Genomic DNA, 16359 nt, shown 5'->3' with positions numbered 1-16359 from the left:
GGTAAGGACCTCAAAGGGGGAATCCCTGTCCCTAGAAATCAGTTCACAAGCAGGGAGGATGGGTGGGCGGTAAGGAATCTGCAACTAAAATATGTCTCTACCAGATATATCGTTACTGAAGGTAAGTAACTTGTACATCTGATAGAGACTTCTAGTTGCAGATTCCTTATCTTAGAATAGATACCCAAGCAATGCCATCCTCGGTGGTGGGCTGCGAACTAAGATCATACTAGAAAGTCCTGCAGGACCGAACGACCAAAGTAGCCGTCCCGTCGGACCTGGCTGTCCAGACAGTAATGCTTAGCAAACGTGTGCAGAGACGCCCACATAGCTGCCTGACAGATATTAAGGACAGGAACTCCGCATGCTAACGCAGTGGATGCAGCAGTGGCCCTGGTAGAATGAGCCCACAAGCCTTCAGGAGGTTGCTTTTTCGCCAAAGCGTAGCACATTTGATGCAAAGAAGCACCCATTGAGAGATGGTACGTTTCTGCACCCCCTTCCGTTTCTTCACTCCCACATAGCCAACAAAGAGTTGATCGTCCACCCAGAAGTCTTTAGTACGATTGAGATAGAACGCCAATGCTCTTTTTGGATCCAGACGGTGGCGTCTCTCCTCCTCATGGGAAGGATGTGGGGGTGCGTAGAAGGTAGGCATTGTGATGGACTGGCCTACATGAAACGGTGTAACCACCTTAGGAAGGAATGAAGCCCTAGTGCGTAACACCACCTTGTCGGGGTGAACGATAAGTATGGAGGCTTTGAAGAAAGGGCCTGAAGCTCACTCACCCTGCGAGCAGAGGTGATGGCGATGAGAAAGACAGTTTTGAATGTGAGGAGCTGTAAGGGACAATTATGCATAGGCTCAAAGGGAGTACGCATCAAGAAAGTAAGCACAAGATTAAGATCCCACTGAGGTATGATGAAGGGAGTGGGAGGAAATAAGTGGGTGAGCCCCTTTAAGAACCTACTCACAAGAGGAGATTTAAAGAGTGAGGGCTGATCAGGAAGCCTAAGAAAGGCGGAAATGGCAGACAGATACCCTTTAAGGGTGCCCAATGCAGAGCCGTGCTGGGGTAAGGAAAGAATGAACAGAAGAACCTCTGAAAGAAGGGCAGATAGGGGGTCAACAGATTTGTTGGTGCACCATGCCACAAATTTATTCCAACAACAGGCGTATACAGTTTTAGTCGAAGGACGCCTGGCTGCCAAGATAACATTGCAGACTTCGGGTGGAAGGGCAAATGCCGTCAACTGTTGCCGCTCAATCTCCACGCATGAAGGCAGAGGTTGGAAAGGTCCGGGTGAAGGACTGTCCCCTGCTGCTGCGACAGAAGATCCGTCCGAAGAGGCAGTCTGAGAGGAGGATCGATGGACATGCTCAGTAGCTCGGGATACCACAGTCTTCGAGCCCAGTCCTGAGCCAGCAAGATAACTTGGGCCCGGTCGCTCTTGATCTTCTTGAGAACTCTGGGCAGGAGAGGGATAGGCAGGAAGGTGTAGAGGAGACCGGAGTTCCACTCGGAGACGAAAAGCGTCTCCGAGCGAGTGCCGCCTTGGAAACCCCAACGCGCAAAATAGCTGACATTGCGCATTCTCTGCGGAGGCAAACGGATCTAACCAAGGCTCTCCCTACTAGCTAGAATTGGACATCTGCACCCTTCACTGGCTAACCGTCGCTTAGGAGAGTACTGCTTTACACATGATGGAGGGCATGTGTATCTACAACCAAACATGCTACGAATGGGTCTTTTAACCCTATAAGCATCTCTTTGTTGCATGTAGTGTAGATCAAAAGGCAAAACTTACCTTCTTCGAAGCCAGCGGAGGTAGGCTTTCACCATTTTTCACCTGTCCTCATTTACAGCACACACATAGTCGCCATACTGTCACACCAACTACTTTCTCTCACCCTTTGTGCGAAAATAATCTAACTGATAGAGACTTCTAGTTGCAGGTTCCTTACCATTGAATTTCCCAAGGCGTAAGCCTGGATCCGGAGATAATTCTTTGAGCAGTAACTCCTGTGTGCCGCGGGTGTCGTCGTGGTCGCCTTGATGACGTCCCAGACGTATATAGGCGCCACCCTGGTGCGCTGACGTCAGTTATTTTCTTTCCGCACCAGCCTTCGCGCAGATCCGGGCAAAGAGCTACCTCAGTCATTTTTTACTACCAGCGACTGTTTTGTTGAACTTTCTGTGACAAGATTGGGGGTGCGTCAAGGAATGTCACTTAAGACAAGCCTCAAACCCTGCGACTCCTGTCACCGAACTATGTTGGTGACGGATATGCACCTCATGTATCTATTGTTTGGAGCGCTACCATGACCCGAAGTCGTGCTCAGAGTGTTGGGCCATGAATCCGAAAGCTTTTAGGGAGCAGTCCCTAAAGCTGCTGGTGGCCCAACACTCGGCTCCACGTTGCTCCTGGTCTCGATCAAGAGGAAGGTCTCGAGACTGCCTGTGGACTCAACACCACTCTTCGCCCTCAAAGTCTTCTGAGCTTTTGGGTCACAAGGAAAAAGTCGAAGAAGATAAACGTTCACCCTCGACTTCACCCTTTCGTTCGGATGATGGGACTAGGGATGAGCTCAGCACTCTAGGCCTCCGTCATCGGAGCCTGCATCTGGGTCTGCTCCGCATTTCCCCAACTTCCTGGGAGCTGGTGTCACCCCTGCCCAACTAAAAGAATTCTGAGGCCATGCGCCTCATTTTTGGGCAGTCTGACCCACCCTCGGCCCCCTTAGGCCCAGGTGAGTCAGTAGGGGCCCCCTTGGGTTCCAAGTCATCGGCTTTGGCCCCGACTCCGGAAGATCCCTCCGGATCAGTTTCTGGATCCGTCCAGATGCCAGTTGTACCAGCGCAACCTTCCCCAGCGTTGGGTCTGACGTTGACGCTCCCGACACTGATTGTGCCCAGAATCGATGTCGATCCTATACTTATACCTGACGACCTCGATCCAGAACGGCGTCAATCGACACCCACTGGGATTGTAGAGGGGCTGCTGCACTCTTTGGAATACCAGCGTGACCCTAACATGGACTAGGTAGAGGAATTGAGTAACACCAGTGGACACCTCCCCTGATGCTGGCATGCTGTCTCCCATCTGTGGCTACGGAGGAGGGGAGCTCTTACTCAATGTTGGTAAGAATGGCGGCTGAGGTCTTGGACCTCGAGCTTCCTTCTGTGGAGGTCAGGACTAATCTCCTAACCAGGGTGCTTCAACCTAGTTCTTCCTCTTCCGAACCTCTTCTCCCATTTAACGAACACTGACAGACGTCCTCTTGGGTACCTGGTCAAGACCAAGCACAGGGGCTCCTGTGAATAGGATGATTGCCAGCCGCCATAGACCTGCACCATCAGACCCCAAATTCCTCACTCAACATCCCACGCCTGAGAGCCTTGACATCCAGGCTTCATCGGGCGCATTTCCTACCGCACCCCTGGATAGGGAATCAAAGACTGGACAGTCTTCCTTTTGTGGCTACTGAAGGGGCACCCAACCGCTTTCTTTCCCCCCAGTCATTGACCCACACATGCTGTACTGCCCCTGCGTGGACACGGGATCCCATGTTCCCGGGGATCAGAGAGCCAGCGGGTCACCTAGTTCACTTCCGCCCCCTCCTCAGCCTCCAAACCTTCCTAGTCTGCAGGCACACCAGGAACCAGTTGGTGGCAGGATTCGCCATCTCCTGCCCCAATGGCAATCCATTATTTTGGACAGGTGGGCCCTCCAGATCGTCCAGAGGGGCTACTCTCTCCCCTTCGAGACATCTCCAGCCATGCCACCTTCATACAATTGCATATCGGAGGATCATATGGCACTTTTCCGTTAGGAAGTCCAAGCCTTTTTGCCTAAGGAGCTATAGAGAGGGTCCCTCTTCCAGAAGTAAGTCGTGGTTGTAATTCCCGCTACTTTCTGTGCCGGGAAAGGACAAGGGCCTTTGTTCTATACTAGATCTTCAGTCCCTCAGCCTCTTCCTCTAAAAGGAGAAGTCCAAAATGTTGGCATTGGCTCAGGTCATATCTGCCCTGGACCCAGGAAACTGGATGGCGGCGTTGGACTTTCAAGACGCATACTTCCACATCCCCGTTACCAGATCAACATTCTTTATTCAAATCTCCCATTGTTGGGAGGTTTATTAAAGGCCTCATACATCTTTTTGCTCCTATCTCAGTCATCAAGTCCCAATGGGATCTGAACCTAGTCTTAACATTCCTTATGTGTGCCCTTTTCGAGCCTCTTCACAATTGCCCTTTACAGCTCTTAACCATCAAAACTGTGTTCTTAGCTGCCTTCACCTCTGCCTTTTGAGTAAGTGAGCTCCAAGCTCTTTCATCTGACCACCTTTCCTGGCAGTACACCCTGACAAAGTGGTACTTCACACAAGGGCTCCTTTTGTTCCTAAAGTAGTGACACCCTTCTATGTCGGGCAGTCCATCACTTTGCCTACCTCTTTTGCACCCCCACATCCCTCTCATGAAGAGGATAGACTTCACTGGTACGATCAAGGTAGAACTCCAACGCTCTTTTTGGATCCAGGCAAAGACTTCCGGGTGGATGATCAACCATATGTGGGTGCAAAGAAGGGGAAGTTTGTGCAGAAGAGACCATTTCAAGATGGGTGCTCTTACGCATCAAAATGTGCTACACTAAGAAGCAACCCCCTGACGGCGCACAGAGGTACTGCTGAAAGAAAAAATATCCAGATCCAGACTGACACCTGGGGAAATTCGAAGGTAAGGAATCTGCAACTAGAATATGTCTCTACCAGATATATCGTTACCAAAGGTAAGTAGCTTGTACAACAGTGGCGTCAGTGCCCACATTTACTACCAATTAAAGAAGGGATCGTATGGTACCTCTTGACTCTAAAGACTTCAAACAAAAAACAAGCAGCCACAGTCCGAGCTATAATTAGATGGTGGGTGTATGTAGAGCCCGTGATTCTACAGCACTACGTGCAACAAACAGATGTTTATAGGGACGGTAACATTTCTTCTGTTCACAAGAGTTAATGACAAATACACTTGCCTAAACTCATAAAGCCTAAATATAATACAGTTGGGGATGTGATGTTCCATTCCCTGAAGCCAGTGATATCAACACTGTACACTACACTTTTCACCTTCTGCTCTTGCAAGCTTCTTCGTCCTAGTTTGTCATCTACAAAAAAAAAAGCCTAAAAGGTGACTGATATTTTTCCACACACCTAATTGTTCTCTTTTGTTGTTCTGTGTTGTTTTTTTGTTTGTTTTTTTCTTCTCTTCTTTCTCTGTTCTCTTACATGTGCCTGATGAATCTGTTTGCGGATGCTGATGCTGTTTCATGCGACTTCCAACCTGGGGGCTGCCATTGATCCTGTGGGATCGTGAAACGGTGTCCAACTAACAATTTTACTATTAACAATTTTCTTTTAACTAAATCGACCATTTTGTCCTTGTTTGGGTTGGGGGTGTTTTTTTTGTTGTTTTTTTTTGTGTGTTCCCAGAGTTCCCAAGCAAGAAGATGAAGACATCCGAAAAGGTAGTGGGATTGGTGGCATATGCTGGAGACTCATCAGATGAAGAAGAAGATCAGGGCAGTCACAAAAAAGCAAGTACATTTGGACAGAGCTGGAACTCTAGTCGACAATTTCCATCTACCATGCAGCAGCGTGCCCAGCAACAGATGCCTTTCTGGATGGCACCATGACCCAACTGGCAACAGGCTGTCCATAGCGAACTCTCAGTAGCAATAATGCAGCATGAACTATTTAATAACACTTAGATTTAAACCTTAAAGGACAACTATTTCTTAACCTTCATACAATGTGAGGTGCAGTAATTTCTTTTGTTTCCATTAGAGGTTATTTGATATCCTCCCAATGGAGTTGGCACCTATTTTTTATTTTTTTTGTCCAATTTTGAAGGCGTAGATTGGAATTTGAACAGCGTGTGGAGAAACAACTTGCAGAGTGTCATGAGAGCAGGAACTGTGTTCAGCTAACACATTTTATGCATCATCGTATTTCTTTTTAGTCTTGGAACTACTGTTCCCAGTTGAATCGCAATTACAGAAATTGGATATGGAGCTGAAACGAGCACATATAATGTGCCATTGACTTTCAAGTGTCCTTCATTAATGAAAGTCTGTTATGAAGAGCCAGTTAATGGGTGCTGTAATGTCTGTTTTTATTGTGTATATGTCCAAAATGAAAGGACATTGTAATTTGTCTTGATCGGCTGTGTTTTTTTTATTTTTTTTTTACGAGCGAATTTTGAACCTGCATTTGCCTTTGGCATACTAACTCTATCAAGTCTGACGCACCTTTGTTTAGCTTGTTGGCCCAACATTTTTTTGAGCGTCCAATTGAGTGAGAGACCTCTAGAGCCTTCCACCTTTACCTTGTTACTGTGGCACTTAGCAGATAATTACCCCCTGTCTAAACCTTGGCCAACTGAATACTATCGCCTATTGCTGAATGCCTTTCTTTCCTTTTTACTTCCCAGTCTGGCACTAACTTTCCGAGTGAAGTTTGGATACCTCTGATATTTTCTAGGGCACTGGAATGAGGCATATCTTTTCTCCATTTTTTTTTTTTCTTTGTTTGCTTCCCCCCTGTTTATTGGGTGTGACCACCTACCCCTTCAGTTGATTGCATTGTTTATTTTCAGTACCCCATTTACAGGAAACTAATGTATTTACTTGCTGCATATGTCAAGGCTACCTGTTCTTCCGGTTTTCTTTTACAGCCATGTCTTCGCATCAGTGATTGTTTTTGGCAAATACCATATTGATTGTCCGCGTCTGTACCACACTTTGGACTCTGTGAAATGGAAGTAGCACACACGTTGCAGTATCTTGCTTAATAAAATTCTTATTTGTAAGAACGTTTAAACCATGCAAAGAAGAATTGTGCCCTTATTACTTATATTTTATGGGACCCTTTCTCCAGTAGTTGTTTTTTTGTATTTTATTTATTGACAACTAGGCCAGAACATGATTGCAGTGACAAAGATTGAACTTACCCAATCGTTCTAACATATCCCACACTTAACAGTTCTCTTCTTTCTCAGTCTCTTTCCCCATGTCAAATGTTTGTTTCTCATTTGCCTCCAGGTCCACGACTTCAGGCCTGTACAATGTGTTTTTTTTTTGTTTCTTAATGACCAAAGACCTGATGATTTACCAGTATACTTGGTGATTCTTAGAACTTTCGGTGTGGCTTATTCATATTTTTATTCCTGTTAAAATACCTTTTTCCATGGGACTTATATGCTCACCTTGGCCCTTCTGAAAGATGCGACCTACTTTGCTTAAGTGATGTCCTAAAAAGCACTGTTGCTCCAGTAATTGTCCCTGCTTCTTGGAAGCTGTAACGTTCAAGCTTTGTGAACAAGTCAATGGTAGGGTGTTGCAATTCTGTATATAATCTACCATTCACACTTCAAATAATTTTCACTTTCGCTTACACTTAAAGTCCCTACCAATTCTTCCTCAGAGGCTGACAGTATGTCCCACAATGTGGATGTTGGGGAATTAAACTGTGCTTTTGTGTTCCTCCAGAGTTTTTGTCCTCCCTTGTGGAATCCTGTATAGGAGGAAAACGTCGTCAAAGATGTTTACCATTCCTGAAATTATATTTGCCCACCACCCATTTTATCCTCATACATTCAGCATTCATGCTGCGGTTTTTAACTCTGAAACTGGTAGCATTTGTCCACAATAAGGTGAAAGTCTTGAGCTAGGCTCTGAATTTTGTTGTGGCACATGCCTTTACATCTGTTACGGGTGCCAGGAAATGGTATTGAGCACTTAAAAGGTGCTGATTGGAAATACAAGTGCATTTCTCATCCTATTTACTAGCGTACTCTTAATCTTAAAGCTGTCTTCTCAACCACTGTGCCATCACCACCTTAACAAATATACGTTGAATGCAAATCTAAAAGGTCTTGAGTAAATGAGGGAGACAAGATGGGGCCGCACATTGTTTTGAGGCTTAGGGTTCAGTGTTTTTGGGGTAAACCTGTATAGGTTGAGCGTGTTTTGAAATCTGAGGGGATTAGGTAACATTTTCTTGTTGGGTTGCTAGGCTGTAGTTCAGAGTTTCTCAATAAAGACTTCATCTTACCTGTATACTGACTGATAATTGTGTTTGCTGAAGTACAGTAAAGACCAACTAAAGACTTGGCATCAGGAAAGGCAAAAAGTCAGGGGGTAACCATGCCAAGGAGGCATTACCTTACAGTGTCAAAACGCTCTTTCAATTGTAATGTCAACATACCTATGTCACACAGCTCTAGTCCATGAGGAAACAAAGCAGATGTCACACAGTGGGACCCACATCTGTGAAATCATGAGGGAAAGTGACAACTCAGTGACCATACACTGGGTGAAAAGGACAGACAGTAGAGAGGTAGTAGTGTTAAAGTACATGTAGTAGGCAGGTTTGTATTCTTACCTGTGTCTCACTGGAAGTATTGCAGGATCACCGTTTTCCTGTTGTCGATGTCCTCTTCTTCTGCTTCCTCGTCTTCACTGTCCACAGGCCCCACAGCTGCCACAAAATCTCCATCTGGACCATCCTCCTGCAGAAAAGGCACCGGTCGTCGCAAAGCTAAGTTGTGAAGCATACAGCAGGCCACGAAGATCTGGCACACCTTCTTTGGTGAGTAGAATAGGGATCCACCTGTCATATGGAGGCACCTGAACCTGGCCTTCAGGAGGCCGAAGATCTGCTCTATAATCCTCCGAGTTTGCCCATGGGCCTCATTGTAGTGTTCCTCTGCCCTTGTCCTGGGATTCCTCACTGGGGCCAGTAGCCATGACAGGTTGGGGTAACCAGAGTCACCTGCAAATGGCGAGGGACAACTGTTAGACACACACTAACCTGTAGGGATATCCCCAGACCCAGCCAACCATTCCCACTGACTTGCTTCCAGGTGCTCACCTAATAGCCACACACGGTGCCTCTGGAGTTGACCCATCACATAAGGGATGCTGCTATTCCGCAGGATGTAGGCGTCATGCACTGAGCCAGGGAACATGGCATTCACATGGGAGATGTACTGGTCTGCCAAACATACCATCTGTACATTCATCGAATGATAACTCTTCCGGTTCCTGTACACCTGTTCACTCCTGTGGGGGGGTACCAAAGCCACATGGGTCCCATCAATGGCACCTATGATGTTGGGGATATGTCCGAGGGCATAGAAGTCACCTTTCACTGTAGGCAAATCCTCCACCTGAGGGAAAACGATGTAGCTCCGCATGTGTTTCAGCAGGGCAGACAACACTCTGGACAATACGTTGGAAAACATAGGCTGGGACATCCCTGATGCCATGGCCACAGTTGTTTTGAAAAGACCCACTAGCAAGGAAATGGATCACTGATAGCACCTGCACTTGAGGGGGGATTCCTGTTGGATGGCGGATTGCTGACATCAGGTCTGGCTCCAACTGGGTACACAGTTCCTGGATTGTGGCACGGTCAAACCTGTAGGTGATAATCAAATTCCTTCCCTCCATTGTCGACAGGTCCACCAGCGGTCGGTACACCGGAGGATTCCGCCATCTCCTCACATGTCCCAGCGGACGGTGCCTATGAAGGACAACAGCGAGCACAGAGTTAAACAACTCAGAGGTATGTACCCACAGTCTACACAGAACACCATTCACACACAAAATGTGGCCTGTATGTGTGTTGAGACTAAGCCTAGGTATGTGTGACGCAGTTGGTAATTAGGCCATGTGGGCCCCTGAAATGGCGGCTGTCTGACCTGTAAAGTGGGACAATGGGATGTGAGGTAACTGCGCTGGCGTTGTACACCGTCGCGGTAGGCGGTCGAAGACCGCAGCGCAATGCTGCATTGGTTAACATTGGACCCTATGGGTCCCAGGAGCCAATGAGGATGTACGCCGGCGGTGATGGTACGCACCGCCGTGGACATGACTGCCGCGGACGTGACCGCCATTTTCTAGCTGTTGAATCACACGATACCTGATCTTCAACAGGAGAGGACCTACACTGCAAGTGCTGCTGTGACCTCGGTCTGGAAGAGACAATGGCTCGTGCATCTGGGGAAAGGGCCCCTGCCTTCACATCGGAGGAGTTGGAGAAGCTTGTCGATGGGGTCCTCCCCCAGTACACGCTGCTCTACGGTCCTCCAGACCAACAGGTAAGTTCACAGGGAGCATGTTGTATGGGCTATGCCTGTGTGGAGAGGGCTGGTTGTAAGAATGAAGGGGGCAGAGTTATGCGTGCATGAAAGACGGTGGGTGCATGTGCCACATGGCAAGGGTAGGGATGGGACCCACTCACTTTGACGGCGCAGTTGGTAATGACTTCTCTTCGTACCCTGTACATTTCATGTAGGTCAGCGCCCACCAGAAGAAGGATATTTGGCGTGCCATCGCCAAGGACGTCCGGACCCTGGGGTTCCACCACATACGGAGCACCCACTGCCGGAAGAGATGGGAGGACATTCGCCGCTGGAGCAAGAAGACGGCGGAGGCTCAGCTGGGGATGGCCTCCCAACGTGGGAGGGGTGCCCGTCGAACCATGACCCCCCTGATGTTCAGGATCCTGGTGGTGGCCTACCCGGAGTTGGATGGCGCTTGAGGGCACCACAGCAGACACAAGCCGGTGAGTACACTCTCATTCAGCTGACTGCGCGCAGTGGAGGTGTCTGAGTGGGGGAGGAGGGCTGTGAGTTTCCCTAGGCCAGGGCGAGTACCGTAGGCTAGGCCCCTCCGTAAGGCATGGCCCTGTGGCCCCCCACCCCACCTCTGTAGAGTGCCAAGTACAGCTATTCATGCACCTGTGTCATCTATGTGTACAGATGTCTTCCATAGCCTTGTAGGCCATTTCCCAGGAATTGCACTGTAGAGCCCAACAGCGCAATTGTGTCTGTCTTGTCCGCCAACGGTAGCAGTAATCCATGCACTCAACATGTCTTTCTTCTGTTTCCACCCCCCTTTTTTGTGGTCTCCCTGTTCTTGTGTGCATTAGCATCATCAGGCGGAGGAGCAGTGGCACCGGAGCACGAGGGAGCTGCATCCCACATGGCCATGGAGGGCCACACTACGGACTCTGAATACTCCAGTGGGACGGAGGGCAAGGGGAGCACCACAGTGGGGACAGGAGCTCCCTTGTGGTGGGGGCAACATCTGTGCCCCCCACTTCTACAGGTACAGCCACCAGCACCGCCCTCCCAGCAGCCCCTCAGCCTTCACCCCGTGCCAGCTCACCCAGGAGGGTGGGCATCACTTTCGCCCCAGGCACCTCAGCTCCTGCCCCAGTCACCCCTGCTGCCCTCAGTGAGGAGGCCATTGACCTCCTCAGGTCACTCACTGTTGGGCACTCTACTATTGTGAATGCCATCCAGGGTGTAGAACGGGAGTTGCAACAAACTAATGCATTCCTCGAGGGCATTCATTCTGGTCAGGCGGCCCTTCACCGATCCTTTCAAACTCTGGCCTCAGCACTGATAGCAGCCATTGTCCCTGTGTCTGGCCTCCCCCCTCCAACTTCCTCCACCCAGACCCAATCCCCTCTACCTCTGCCTATCCCAAGCACACCATCAGACCAGCCTGCACACACCTCACCACACAAGGGAAGCTCAGGCAAACATAAGCACCACACATCCCACAGGCACTCATGCAAGCATCACACACATACAGACACACCAACATCCACTGCCTCCACTGTGTCCCCCTCCTCGTCGTCTCCCTCCTCCCTCCCAGTCTCGTCTACACCCACACCTGCATGCACTACCTTTACAGCCACTACGTCCCGCACCAGCACACCCCGCTCACGTGCAGTCACCACCCCCACTACCATTCCCACGTCCCCTGTGTCCTCTCCCAGTGTGTCTGTGACGCCCCGTCCGAAGATACACAAACGCAGGCACACACCCACCCAACATACATCCACCTCACCACAGCCTTCAGCGCATGTACCTGCACCCAAAACCACAAAACGTACACCTCCTACAACCACCACCTCTTCCTCCACTCCCAAACCCCCTCCAGCTACCCGTCCCAGTGTGTCCAAACAACTTTTCCTGTCCACGATTAACCTATCTCCCCACCCCCCCCCATCCAACTCCTAGGTCCCGAACTAGCATCTCAGCCACAAAATCTCCGGGACCAGTGGTGCCTGTTGTCACAGGTATGTGGAGTGCACCGGTCACCAGGACAGCCAGTGTGTCACAGAGCCACAGCACAGCCAGTCCCCCCCTGTGAAGCACCAGACGTTGGCCAGTGCCCGGCGGGAGAGGGGGAAGACTCCAGCCACCCAAGCCGCTCCCAGGGGTCCCGGTGGGAGTGTGGACTCAGCTGTGACTCCTCCCAAGGTGGGGAAGGGCCAGAAGAAACCCGGCAAGTCTGGGACGAGCAGCACGGCGGAGAAGCCCGCCAGCCCCATCGTCGCTGCCCAGGAGGCCACCGCCAGCCCCATCGTCGCTGCCCAGGAGGGCCCCGCCAGCCACAGCCCACCTGCCTAGTAGGGCCCCGCCAGCCACAGCCCACCTGCCCAGGAGGGCCCCGCCAGCCACAGCCCACCTGTCCAGGAGAGCCCCGCCAGCCACAGCCCAGCTGACCAATGAAGGAGAGCCAGCCCCAGCCCAGCTGGGCAATGAAGGACCGCCAACTCAAGCACCGCTGCACAGGGCAAGCACCGCTGAACAGTGCAAGGACCGCCAACTCAAGCACCGCTGAACAGGGCAAGGACCGCCAATTCAAGAACGGCTGAACAGGGCAAGCACCGTTGAACAGGGCAAGGACCACCAACTCAAGCACCGCTGCACAGGGCAAGCACCGCTGAACAGGGCAAGGAACGCCAACTCAAGCACTGCTGAAAAGGGCAAGGACCGCCAACTCAAGCACCGCTGCACAGGGCAAGCACCGCTGAACAGGGCAAGGACCGCCAACTCAAGCACCGCTGCACAGGGCAAGGACCGCCAACTCAAGCACCGCTAGCCATGAGCGGCAGGGGCACTGACGCAACAGGGACCGTCACAGGGTGAGTGATGCACTCTGGGCACCAGTCCCCCTCCAGAACCAGTGGAGACATGCATCCACTCTGTCTTTCCTTCACAGGATGAAGCACCCTGGGCACCAATCACCCTCCAGAACCAGTGTAGACATGCATCCACTCTGTCTCTCCTTCACAGAATGAAGCACTCTGGGCACCAGTCCCCCTCCAGAACCAGTGTAGACATGCATCCACTCTGTCTGTTCTTCACAGGATGAAACACTCTGGGCACAAAGCCCCCTCCAGACACCAGTGGAGAATGTTATCCACTTGAGAGACTGTGGCTTTGCACTCCCCAGGATTGATCAGTGGGCAAACCACCCACTGTAGAGACTTGAGAGACTGTGGCTTTGCACTCCCCAGGATGCAGCAGTGGGAAAACCACCCACTGTAGAGACTTGTGAGACTTTGGCTTTGCACTCCCCAGGATGCAGCAGTGGGCAAACCACCCACTGTAGAGACTTGAGAGACTGTGGCTTTGCACTCCCCAGGATTGATCAGTGCGCAAACCACCCACTGTATAGACTTGAGAGACTGTGGCTTTGAACTCCCCAGGATTGATCAGTGGGAAAACCACCCACTGTAGAGACTTGTGAGACTGTGGCTTTGCACTCCCCAGGATGCAACAGTGGGCAAACCACCCACTGTAGAGACTTGAGACTGTGGCTTTGCACTCCACAGGATTGATCAGTGGGCAAACCACCCACTGTAGAGACTTGAGAGACTGTGGCTTTGCACTTCCCAGGATACATCAATGGGCATGGAGGCCCCTCGTGGATCTGGCGTCATGCACTCATCCGGCTGAGGTGCCACCCTTTCCCTTCCCCCAGAGGTGCCTGTTGTATTTCTATCTGATGCCCCTGCAGTGTTCTCTCTGTTTTGATCTGGTATCGTGTGTGGGCCCCGCCCATGCATTGTGGGCCCAGTGATCCACGGACTATAAATGGTGCAATATCTGGACTAATAATCTTGGTGTATATTTTGTTAATAGTGTATAATAATAATGTCGATTTTTGCTTACTGATTTTTGATATATTACAATGGTTACACTCATTTCCTTTTGTCTTTGCATTCTTCCGGGGGGGGGTGGGGGTTGGGGGGTGTTAATATAATGTATAAATATGTATTAGTGTGTGTGTTGTCGTGGGTGGGGGTGTTGCGTGTGTGTGTGTCCCTGTTTTTTCCCTCCCCTCTCCCCTGTGTCGTAGGTGCAGTACTCACCGTGGTCTTTGCCGCCGGCGTTGTTGCTCCTGGTACAGGAGCAGGAAGACAATCGCAGGGAGAATTTGGAGGTCCGGGTCCATGGTGTCCTCCTTCCTCGTGGAGTGTTTAGAGGTGAGCGTTTTCCCTTTGAGATTCCTGTTTCCGCCGTGTTTTTATCCCCGGTGTATCCTCCCCGGACAAGGTGGCAGATTGGCCTGTCATAATAGTGTGGCAGGTACATTGTCCTCTGCCTGTCTGTTGGCGGTGACCACCGAGATGTTTGTTTGTACCGCCGTGGCGGACAGAGTGTTAAAGTGGCTGTCTTTGTTGGTGGTTTCTGCCACAGTCGTAATTGCAAACTTTTTACCGCTGGCCTGTTGGCGGTCTTACCGCCGCTTTAACACCGTCCGCCAGGGTTGTAATGACCACCTCTATCTTGCACCTTAACTTTTTGCAAGGATTAATTCAGTGCAGCCTAAATATTGTACTGCCTCATGAGGATTTCTGATTTGATCAAGCCGACTTTCTTGATCCTCAACGCGCCCCGTCTTCCCTCACGGGCCAAAATAACTAAAAGGGACAACTGAATAAATAGTTTGTCAATCTGTTCTAGGTCGTTCATCTCAGCGGCTCTATCCAGTGTTAAGGTTAATTTCTCTTCCTGTCGTCTTCTGGCGCTGCTGTGGCACAATCTAGTTACTGTTTTTCACCTAATAGTAAAATTCTCAGTTTGTAATACTCTGTGCTCAGTTACCGAATTCTATGATCTTCTTGGGTGCAGTTTAATAACTGATGCACGTAATGGGGATTAATCCATGGCTACATAGGCATTTACAAGGTTTAACATATTTAGGGTTTTTACTTAATTTGTGCCCGGAAGCACGTCTTTGATTTGTTCCATATGACAAGCTTTGATGCACCAGAGTGGGGAGCGGGACACACTTCCAGGCACATGGACGATCAGTTCATGGTGCATTACGTAAAGAACCCTGCGACTTGTAACTTGCTGAATGGTTAGATGCTGCGCTGAGTCATAGTCACTACTAATGGGAACACATGATCAAGCATATTAACATTGGGATATCTGAGCTACTAATTGGCAGATGTGATCAATGGTAACTGTGAGGTAAATTGATATGATATTCAGTATGTTTTCTGAGATAGCGTTCGATAATTAATAAACTATTTCCATATCTTATTTTGTGTATTTTTATCCTTATGAGGACAGTTGGCTTTCAGGTTTCCGAATCCTCCTGAGTAAAATCATTCGGAATTATAAATTTGTATTTTGTCAAATTCTGTACCAAATCCTCCCTAAAGCTACAGCCAATGTTTTTGTTAATGGAGGATTAAGAAGGTTGGGCCTATGAAGTAAGGCTCTGCTGATACTATCCCCCTAGAGTAAAGGGAAGTAGAGAACTGTCAGTTTCAAGAAGAGCTAGTGACGTGTTACTACTTCCTACATTTGCCCTGTTCTCATTTGCTCATTGTTGTTGCGCTCTAGTGGCAGTATGCATCATGGCTGTGTTGGCTTTGAACAGTGGGAGAATTCTTTCAGTGCGATCACTGGGGCGAGGGATAGTAATCTAGCTTCCGACAGTGTTCTACATTTCCTGTGGGCACCGTTGGAGTGACGTCTAGTATGGGCGATGTTATAGCACCCACGCCAATATGTCTTATTGTATCCTTTCTGGGGGTACATCAGGTAAAAGAAGTCCATCTGTTACGTGAAAGTCTTTTTTGCAGCTTGCTAATAGGACCGATATTACCAAAACTGTAAAAAAAAAAAAAATAAAAAAATTGCCCTCTCAAAGACACCTTAATACAACATGGACACAAAGTTGAATGCTTTCAAGTGTAAGCAATATTCTGCCCACATTAGAAAGCAGGACCCCACACTATTTCAGTAGCTCTTGATGCTCACAGTTTTGGTGTTACCGACCACAGACAAACTTTCTGTACAGATCCAACTTGCACCAAAATGCATACTTTTCATTAAATCTGTGAAGTGGAAGATCAATCGGTAACCTGGCAAGCCTAGATTTAACTGTAGAGAAAGATAGTTACAGGCAGTACTTGGTGATGAAAGGTCAAGGGGTGAAGATGGTGCTTTGTGTGGTGGTTTATTTTTTGGA

The 16359-nt window shown here is 49.3% G+C and overlaps 1 non-coding gene across 1 annotated transcript; it reads left to right on the top strand.

The window, feature by feature from the left end:
• Positions 1 to 15564: 15564 nt before the first annotated feature.
• On the top strand, positions 15565 to 15691 carry LOC138273952 (small Cajal body-specific RNA 4). The gene has a single exon (XR_011200323.1). It is a non-coding gene; the product is annotated as a small Cajal body-specific RNA 4 (non-coding RNA).
• Positions 15692 to 16359: the final 668 nt, after the last annotated feature.

The sequence above is a fragment of the Pleurodeles waltl genome, unplaced genomic scaffold (genome assembly GCF_031143425.1).
Source record: "Pleurodeles waltl isolate 20211129_DDA unplaced genomic scaffold, aPleWal1.hap1.20221129 scaffold_127, whole genome shotgun sequence".
NCBI classification, from domain to species: domain Eukaryota; kingdom Metazoa; phylum Chordata; class Amphibia; order Caudata; family Salamandridae; genus Pleurodeles; species Pleurodeles waltl.
The sequence above is the reverse complement of the archived record's forward strand: the minus strand, read 5'-3'. Positions and strand labels throughout refer to the sequence as shown.